We start from the raw sequence: 11,332 nt of genomic DNA on the forward strand, positions 1-11,332 counted from the left end.
GTAATGTCAAATATATGTTTGATACCCAATCTAAAATCCCTACATGTTTCTCATCCTCCCATAACTTCTGACGAATGCGTACACTCATGTTATGATCACATGTGATTCTCTCTCCCTCTCATGAAGGGAAGCCTGTCAGAAGAAGGCCTCGCGTCAAGATAAATACGCTGAGACGAGCCAGCCAATAAATGGCTCGTGATAGGAGTTCACGACAGAAATCCCTCTTCCCCCATACGGCAATGTCATCATTAGCATGGTAGCGCTCTGTCACAGCTGTCCCCAACACTGCTGCTGAACGAGACAAATAGAACCGCACGCCAACCCATTTAGCTCCGCAAAGCTCGTTTTCTGCTCCTTTACGAGCGTATTCATGCTGCTGGGAGGAATGCACTATAATTGGCCACTGTTGACTCCCGTTGATCTGATATATAATCTGGATTTGTCAAACGTGAAAGTTAAGTGGAGAGCGTGTTATACAATTTTGTCGTGAACGACTTGAATGCACAAAGGCGGTAGAGTTTGAGTTGATTCAGCGTGACAGTCTGGCTCCCGGCGCTGGGGGTCTCGTACGCCTGCAGTGGCCTTGCTGACAGACAGAGGAGGACGTCTCGTAGGAACATACTGTAAGGGAACCTTTAGCTGGTGGTTCTGGTTCCTGTTCTGGGTAGGGTTGGCTTAGATACGAGGCCCAGATGAGGGGCAGGAGTCCGTCTACCTACCCAGACATGTGGTGCGTTCAAATTCAGCGAACGTTAGCAAACTATTTTCCGTTAGCTTTGTGTTCGCCGCAAACGTTTGTGCCCTGCCATACCTATGTGCCTCATTAGACGCTCTCATCTCTATTCGCCCTCAGTGCCATTTCAACAGTCCTGTATCCGGACAGGAAGTCTGTCCAACAGTAGGATTAGAAGCTCTATTAGAAGTTCTATTAATACAGCCATGATTAGAAGCCAACCAAGATGAAGTGCAGCTAGCATCTATCATCACAGTGTAGTGCAATGTAGAAAGCATGTCCTAGTACAGAGCAAAACACTTCTGTCTCTGTTCCGGTGTCTCTTCTGGGAGAGGCAAGCAGCAGAGATCTCTAGAGGCTTGTTAAAGCTAGGTTGTTTTTTTATGTCATGCCTTGAGCTCCCAGAGAAAATGTTCAGTAAGACGACAACATATGCTACAGTAAGCCAACCGGGATTCCCATCTGCTGAAAATGCCCCCTCCCTCCTGGTTCTGGGTTGTTGTACATGTGTTCTGTTTTCAATGTTTCCACGTGGAATCCATCCATTGTTTTATTTACTGGCCTATTTTAGCGATGCTGTAGGCTTGGCTTAATGTTGTAAACCGCTAGTGTTTCCATTTCCTATTCCTCACGGTGAATGCAGAGGGATTACATGATGAGCTTGATAGAAGGGAAGCAGAAGCCTTGTCTCTCTGACATACATACATTCATACATACATACATACATACATACATACATACATACATACATACATACATACATACATACATACATACATACATACACACATTCATACATACAAACATTCATACATACATACATACAAACATACATACATACATACATACATACATTCATACATACAAACATTCATACATACATACATACATACATACATACATTCATACATACAAACATTCATACATACATACATACAAACATAAATACATTCATTCATTTATATATACATACATACATACATACATACATACATACATACATACATACATACATTCATACATACATACATACATACATACATTCATACATTCATACATACATACATACATACAAACATAAATACATTCATTCATTCATACAAACATACATTCATACATACATACATACAGTACATACGCATATTCACACAATGAAGAACACACACACACACACACACACACACACACACACACTTCTCAAGGGCAGAACACACTGCATGTGAACGGACATGTTACACAGCGGGACCTCATAAACAGTGTGCTGTGTGTTTACATTGTCTGATAAATGACAAAAGCATTCCACCAAATCAGCCATTCCCAACACTCACAAAGCAGGAAGCACCTTCTAAGAGCAACATACTTCAGATAACACTTCACTTAGTAATGCTAAACACAGGAACAGCACATACTGTTCAGCAATCACATTACAGGCTGTGTTGCTTCCTCATTTATCTTGGTTCTTGCCAGACTTAAACAGTAAGTAGGAAATGTGACCACTTCTTTCATCGACCTCTGTGAAAGTCTGGATGACAACATCAGCAGGAGATCTAGATCTGACTGGAATGAATATGCAGTGCTGCTGGAGGTTTTTTTCATTAAAAAAAAAAGGTTTTTGATCAAGACATTTGCTTCAAGTCTGAACATCATATTTTGCTTTAAAATTTTTTTTTTTATTTTTTTGTGCGTTTTCTCTTGAGCAGTTTCCATCTCACACCTGTCAAGTTCATCTCTCACTGACATCACAGAATGATTCCCCCTGGATAGAGAGATGCTGTTATTATCACACCAATTCTCTCTGGATAGTGAGAGATACTGTTAGTTATTTCTAAAAGACATTACCAGATTTTGTAAGACAATTTATTAACTATGCCGAGTAAATCATTGTAAATCCTTGACTGTATGTTATTTCTTATGTATTTTCTTTGTTTCTTTGCTTATGTATTTTCTTTGCTCTACTTCAGATATAACATCTGTCATGGACGCCCAGAGTCTAATAAATTTCCAAGTCGGTTGAGTAAAGCAGTAGCCTATAACGGGACAGGAGTGAAATTGCCAACCTAATTTCACTCGTCTCATTATAGTTCTACAGCTTTATTCGACCTTTGTGGACAGTAGGTGAGATTCTCCACAGACAGAGGACTTCTGTCCGATCATCTCCCATGAGGCCGATCAGATCCCCGATGTTCCAGAACTCAGCACTGATCCAACCCCTCTGTCTGATTGGTGCTTACCATAACTTCCTCTCAAAATAAATGGGGTTTTATTCCCGAGTTTATGACACTAGAGCGTCGCTGGGGAACTGGGCAGAGCTCCATTAGGATATGAGCCCATGTCAATGAGATTTAATGATGGCACCTAATGGCTATCTTTGGCACACAGGCCTGGTCTGTGCATCATGATTAAAGGAGTTAACGAGTGCTGCTGTCTTTATATTATGTGTGTGTGTGTGTGTGTGTGTGTGTGTGTGTGTGTCAGGTAAGGGGTGTGCATGTTTGTGCTGGCCTCCTGACTGAGATCTTGGACACCTGCCGTCGTGTCCTTCAGGGCTCTTTAGGGACTTCAGTCTAACTCTCAGCATGTGTCTGCTACCTGTTTCACAGTGTAAACACTAGCGCTGCACGGTATACCGATACTAGAAAGGTACCGCGATACCCTGCCGTCAAAAACAGTACAATACCCCATTTTATTAGTACCGGCGCTTTAAGAATGAGTCGTATTTCCGGGTTGTGTCGAGGCAGTGTGTTGGGGCAGTTTTTCTTCGTCATGTGGGTTCGTTGTTATGTCCTCTCCCCCCCAGGCTCGGGGCCGAGGGGCTATCCTTTTACCACCCCAAGCCTGGGGGAGGGGTCACCCGGGATATATATCCGGGCACCAGTCAGGCACATCTACCACCATGCAGTCACTATCTTGTAAGAGCAGACTTCCCAGATAGCAAGCGGATCTGGGCCATATACAGGCCAGATCTGGCCCTTGTGGCTTAGTTCCGGCCCATATATGGCCCAGAATCATTACACATCCGCTTGCTACAGTATCTGGGTTGTCGGCATAGGCCTACTAATAATGCAACACCACTTCACCAGGGTGTCAAAGGATTCTTAAGACTACGTATGAATGCTCAACTCAACTGCATGTCCTATATTACATAAGACATCAACAATTTAAACTACATCTCCCTGGATCAAATATTCACAAGCCCAAAAGTAACGGAAGTACAAGGCAAGTGCAAACGGCTACAGTAGCGATTTGGAGGTTGCCAAGGAAACCTTCTCTTGCTAAAGAGAGAGGAGAGAATCAATCAATTGCTCTGTCTCGTTATTACCCAGAGAGCAATCTGATCAGGGTCATATGCAGGCCAGATCTGGCACTTGTGTCTTAGTTCCGGCCCATATATGGCCCAGATCCGCTTGCTATCTGGGTAGTAACCATGGTGCTAATGTACAGGAAATGAACAGACAAGGTTGTCAAAAAAAACAACAACAACAAGCCAATGAGAGAACAATACAGCGAGGTTGACAAGGAGCTTGTTGTGGTAAGTGTGGCCCATCCACTCTAGTGACTGTAGTCAAAGTCAATTCCACTGTAGGGCTGCTGTTCTCCGTCCTGCTGAGATCAATCTCTGGAGAGAAAAGACTGCCCCCCCATCGCGATTCGTCCTTCTGTCATTTACTAGCAGGCAGCCTAAAGTGAACGGCTCGTTTGAAAGTAGACATGGACCATGAACTTTGTGGTAAATTGGGAGTCTATACAAAACGCCATGGCTCAGCTCGACTGCATAGAACAAGTGATTGATATCTAGGCAAATTTGAATCGATGGAAATTATGGAAAGTTATGCACATGCCTGGGCCATTTGTATAATTGTAACATATTGAACTACCCAAAGGATTTGAGCTTATATCGGTACCGAGTAGAAAAAAAGGAATTCAACCAAACATTCCTTTGGGTTCCGTTTTTACCGTGTGATTTTTAATGCATGCGGTGGAGAGATGTCTAATGAGGCTATACCGCCACAGTATCACCTGCTGCAAATCAGCTGAATTCATTACGCAATCAGCATCTCAAAGTCAGAGTGGGGATTGGAATTAATTAGACCCCACTCACATAATGTTATCTGTGCTCCATTCTATCTCCAAAGCACATACTTCCAGAGCATAGAAAAGACTATTCTTCTCATAGAGAGGAATTCTTTGGATCAACACAGGCAGTTTCTTAGGCAGTGCATTTGACCTAGTGTTCCCTATTCACTGGTGGCCATGTTTTGTTTTTTTAAAATCTGCTGATCACAAGGCAGGTGTCTCATCTCTGCTACTGAGTGGCATTGGGAAAGTATTCTGAATCTACAGTCATGTCTATGGCTAAGAATGTACATTATCTTTCAGGGTGGTCATAAAATGCACTATGCATACACTCTTGTTAGTGTAGGAAGACCTTTAAAGGTTGATGTCACATACATCAGCTAATCAGTCATTTCTAATGCTTATACAGTACAGTTCGATCAAGTGTGACTCGACTGCTACTGCTATGGTTCCAGTGAGGGCCTGGTTTAGTTTAGTTTAGTTTATTTATTTAAAATAGGGACAGAACATATTAATAAACATTTAAATAAACACATGCATAAATGTAAATATGCCAGATATAGCGAACAAGCTAATTTTCATCTGTAGTCCCTTGTCAGATTGATGGCAGAATAAAGAAAATCCGATAGAAAATCCAATACATAATTCACAATACACAATTACAAACACACACTACATAAAACATAGCAGAGTAGTCCACCTGACCTAAAACTTACTCTATACCCAGATAGCAAGCGGATCTGGGCCATATCCAGGCCAGATCTGGCCCTTGTGGCTTAGTTCCGGCCCATATATGGCCCAGAATCATTACACATCCGCTTTCTATCTGGGTATAGTAACAAACACATAACCCCCCCCCCCACACACACACACACACCTCACTCTCAGTGACTCTGCGTGCACACACACACACACACACGCACACAAGCACGCACACTCTCTGGTGAGAGACCCAGAGCTGTCTGGGACGAGGTCTGTAATATAACAGTCTCCCAGACACCAGCCCTGCTCTGTTTGTTTGGGTTCACCCTGACACCGCTCTCCCGTCTTATTTCTCTTGGACACAATCCACCACATCACCCTCTGACCTCTGACCCCAGCTCTAAAATACATCCGCCAGTGAACAAATACCCGCCAGGAATGTCTAGAATGAAAGACCACATCGTAAACGTATGATGACATGTAAGTACGTAAGTAGCCTTGATAGCCAATGGTGGCAGTATATGACAGTACCCCCAACCCAGCCCTTGATACTGAGTGCCAAGCAGGGAGGCATTGGGTACCGTTTTTTATTTTTTATAATCTTTGGTTTGACTCAGCCGGGGATTGAACCCACAACCTCCCAGTCTGAGGGCGGACTCTAAACAAGGCCACTGAGCTGATAAAATGTAAGATGATCCATGAAGTCAAGATGAGCTGGGATGGCTATCTTTGACACACAGGCCTGGTCTGTGCATCATGATTAAAGGAGTTAACGAGTGCTGCTGTCGTTATATTATGTGTGTGTGTGTGTGTGTGTGTGTGTGTGTGTGTGTGTCTCGGGTAAGGGGTGTGCATGTTTGTGCTTGCCTCCTAAAAGAGTCAGAAATCATCTAAATCCTTCCTAACAACAGATAGCTGTTCCCAACGGTCCCTTTCCTCAGCATGCTCAGCTTACATCACCATGCTGTTGGGGAGATGGGTGACTTATTCAGGGTACATACAGCAGGCCTACAGTTCTGGACAAAAATAATGAGAATGTGGTACTGTATGTTCTATTCACAACATTGTCAAACCACTAGCAAATCTTGACAAGGCCCAAAATAATCAGAGGTTTATATTTGGTACTAAGGAGATAAACCCTGACTGCTCAGGCACCTAGAGGTCATACAAAGCTCACTGAGGTCACAAAGGTCACCGATAGCCTCAAACACAGCCACATTCCTCTGAGAATAACTATGATGAGAGTATGACATCTTCAGTATTGCTCCAGATGCAAACACTAATGATGTTTTGGCAGGTGGTTTATATGGTCTGCTAGAAACGCCCGAAAAGCAGCGAGCTCGTCGAAGTCTTTCAGGTATTATGGGAAGTGCTGGAAGACAGACCTTCACACTTCATTACAAACCAGTTCACTTCTCACACGTCCTCGAATAAGCCTGCTAGTTATTAGAATGGGTGGATAGTGTGTGACTCCCGACCATTCCTGTCTCAAGTATTATAATGAGTCATAGCAGGAATTGCCAGATGCCAGACAACAGCACAAATACACAAACCCCATCGTCATGGCTACAAGAGACACAGAGGCATTCTGTGTTTGATGCACACACGCTGCCTTTGTGTCTGTTGTGAGGTTTCCTCTTCCATCTTTTCATCATCCTCCATCGTTTCATCATCAAAAGCATCTACAGTACCTGCCTCAGCGTTAGGGTAGATCACAGGGACAACACACTTTCTCTCAAATAATAATAATATTTTTTATTTTTTTTGTCTACCCTGGACTACCTACTGTTTACTGTACTGTTACCTCGACACCTTGGCTGCTTTTTTCAGCCATGAGATGCACTGCAAAGACACAAAGAAAAACAATGTCAAAGAACACATTCCTCTCTCTCTCTGTTCTTCTTCTTACACTCCAAACTCCGACTAGTGCTCTGATGACTCACTGTGATTTCACTGTGATTTGGGTCCAGTGCATTCTGGGTTGATTCAATCACCTGCCCCTGAATGTATCTTCTCTGATGGATCTACAGTAATAATGAGATACAATTAGAACTGAGTGACCAACAAACCAATTATGAGAGGAAGCTGTCTCTCCTGCTGTTGATCATAGAATAGAGAGAATCAGGAACTGGTAACACTTTATAATAAATGCACGCTATGAAGCATTATCAGTATTAGTAAATATTTAATTCATCATATAATAAATAATTATTCATACATTAATATATTAGTAAGCAATTCATTAGCACAGTTATACATATTTTATTCTTCATTAATAAGTGAATGTACTGTATACTGTGTTTAATGATTGCATTTTCATACTTTAGATATAATGGATTCACCCTTTCTAAATTAAGTATTATATCAATTACAAAGGAGTTGTTAATGATTCATTAGATTATTTAGAAAGTGTAAGTTAATGATTGACAAACTATTTATATTCATGCATACAATAATGTATACATATAATTATTTAATATGCAATAATGGTTAGCGAGTGTATAAACAGAGTTGTATAAACATTCACTATAGGCTTTTTCAGTTCAGGCTTTTTCCCATCGGCACTTAAGACTGCCCTAGTACAACTGCCCTGGCTTCTGAAGAAAAATAACCTAGACTCTTCAGTTCTCAGTCATTTAAGACAGATTTCCAATCTCCCATTTTAGCTAAAATTCTAGAAAAATTGTCTTCAAATAGTTAAATGACTTTCTAGATGCAAATTGTATCCTTCATACTTTTCAGTCTGGTTTTCGTCCTCATCATAGCACGGAGACAACACTGGTCAAGGTTGTAAACGACCTCAGAATCAACGCTGATGCCAAAAAGCTCTCTGTCCTTGTCCTTCTGGACCTGAGTGCAGCGTTTGACACTGTAGATATGATATCCTTAATACTGTAACTGCTCAATGGCCCCATACATTGCTTGGTGTTTGGGATTACGTGTTTTGGAGCAATTCTGAGCACTTCTGTCTTATCAGCATATATTGCATAAAGTTGTTGGCCATCCAGCTCTTGATGGCATCCAGGCATTCATTGATGAAAGGCAATGTGATAGGTATAGGTACTGCATTTGTAATGTGCTCCCCATCCAGTTGTTACACTGGCCCGGGATTCGAACCACCGACCCTACGATAACTGAACGACCCTCTCTACCTCCTGAGCTATACCACCATGATGCCCTCCTACGGTTTAAAATAACAGTACAATTGGATGTCATCCACATAAAAATAATAAGAAATGCCTTTAAATCAGCTAATCTGACCAAGAGGGAGCCTACATACATAGAAAGAACAACATTGATCCCAATGTCATGGGACATCACGTGACAGAGGCACAGTGTCTGACCCAAACTGACCCACAGAGACAAGAGAAACCTTTATCTTCTAGATCATTCCAAGGCAGATCCGGAAATATGTGTTTTAGCCGATTTAACATGATTTTACATGATTGACTGTATCAAAAAGCAGTGCTGAAGTCCAGTAAAACCAATAATGAGCATCATCTGCTACCATCAAAATATAATTTGTGACCTTAAGAAGAGCTGTTTCAGTTGAATGCAGTTTACAGAAACTGTCATATAGGCTATACATTACTAAAACCCCAGTAAGCTGCTTGGCTGTAACTTTTTCTAGTAGTTTGTACAAAAGGGGCATCTTGGATATCAGCTTATAATTCTTGGGAGGGAGGGGGTCAAGATTAGTTTTTGCCTGCTCCAAAACGGCGAGTGGGCACAATTTAACATGGCTGCCACTCAGCGTCAATGCAACGCTGTGTAAACAGGAAGTGAGGTCTCATTGCTTAACACATCATCCTTTTGACATTCTACTTAATATCCCTGCTCCCTAAGAGACCGCGGGGCATAAATTAACATGGTTGAACATCTAAATCATTACATGGATGGATAAATGCGTGCATAAATGCATCTAAATAGTTTGTCAATCATTAACTTACACTTTCTAAATAATATAATGAACTATTAACAACTCCTTAATAACTGGTTTGTAATTGATATAATACTTAATTATTAAGCATTACACATCCTCTTATTAATTATTCATAAATTGCTTATTAATGTGTATTAATGTATGAACAATGCTTTATAATGCTTCATAGCGTGCAGTTATTATAAACTTTTAGCCTGGAACTTTATTAGTCCTGTTCCTAATCATCTGGAATTCAAAATATTACATTTATTTATTATAAAAACTGCATCATGCACTCCATGTTTGATCAAACCCAATCAGCTGGCGTGTCACCTTCATTCACAATGATCTGAGTCAGAACGGTAATGTCAGCCTCGTTGCCCTCCACTAGCTACTGGACTAGACACACCACCTTTGATGGTAAACTGTAAGGTCACACATCAAATCACACCCGTCACTTCAAGTGAACATACACCAGAGGCATGAGGCCGTGGCTCCCAACACGCGCCCCAACACGCTCCTTTCATCCTCTGGAGCTGAGGGCCTCTCTCCCCCTGCTGTCCGAGGCAGACTCACCAGCTCTGCTGCACCTGCTGCACCTCCACCCAAAAGCACCTCCTGCTGCACCTCCACCCAAAAGCACCTCCTGCTGCACCTCCACCCAAAAGCACCTCCTGCTGCACCTCCACCCAAAAGCACCTCCTGCAGCACCTCCCCCCAAAAGCACCTCCTGCAGCACCTCCCCCCAAAAGCACCTCCTGCAGCACCTCCACCCAAAAGCACCTCCTGCAGCACCTCCACCCAAAAGCACCTCCTGCTGCACCTCCACCCAAAAGCACCTCCTGCTGCACCTCCACCCAAAAGCACCTCCTGCAGCACCTCCACCCAAAAGCACCTCCTGCTGCACCTCCACCCAAAAGCACCTCCTGCAGCACCTCCACCCAAAAGCACCTCCTGCAGCACCTCCACCCAAAAGCACCTCCTGCTGCACCTCCACCCAAAAGCACCTCCTGCTGCACCTCCACCCAAAAGCACCTCCTGCTGCACCTCCACCCAAAAGCACCTCCTGCTGCACCTCCACCCAAAAGCACCTCCTGCTGCACCTCCACCCAAAAGCACCTCCTGCTGCACCTCCACCCAAAAGCACCTCCTGCAGCACCTCCACCCAAAAGCACCTCCTGCTGCACCTCCACCCAAAAGCACCTCCTGCAGCACCTCCACCCAAAAGCACCTCCTGCTGCACCTCCACCCAAAAGCACCTCCTGCAGCACCTCCACCCAAAAGCACCTCCTGCTGCACCTCCACCCAAAAGCACCTCCTGCTGCACCTCCACCCAAAAGCACCTCCTGCAGCACCTCCACCCAAAAGCACCTCCTGCTGCACCTCCACCCAAAAGCACCTCCTGCTGCACCTCCACCCAAAAGCACCTCCTGCTGCACCTCCACCCAAAAGCACCTCCTGCAGCACCTCCACCCAAAAGCACCTCCTGCTGCACCTCCACCCAAAAGCACCTCCTGCTGCACCTCCACCCAAAAGCACCTCCTGCTGCACCTCCACCCAAAAGCACCTCCTGCAGCACCTCCACCCAAAAGCACCTCCTGCAGCACCTCCACCCAAAAGCACCTCCTGCAGCACCTCCACCAAAAAGCACCTCCTGCAGCACCTCCACCCAAAAGCACCTCCTGCTGCACCTCCACCCAAAAGCACCTCCTGCAGCACCTCCACCCAAAAGCACCTCCTGCAGCACCTCCACCCAAAAGCACCTCCTGCAGCACCTCCACCCACCTCAAAAAATGTAACTTTTGCGAATATCCTGGCCACCGCACTGTCGGGTTCGCCTGATTCGCGCCGCCCGCATGGTCATTCAAGTCTCTGTTCTCCTAGATGTTTTTTTTGTTGGA

The sequence above is a fragment of the Borostomias antarcticus genome, assembly GCF_949987555.1.
Source record: "Borostomias antarcticus genome assembly, chromosome: 16".
NCBI lineage: Eukaryota > Metazoa > Chordata > Actinopteri > Stomiiformes > Stomiidae > Borostomias > Borostomias antarcticus.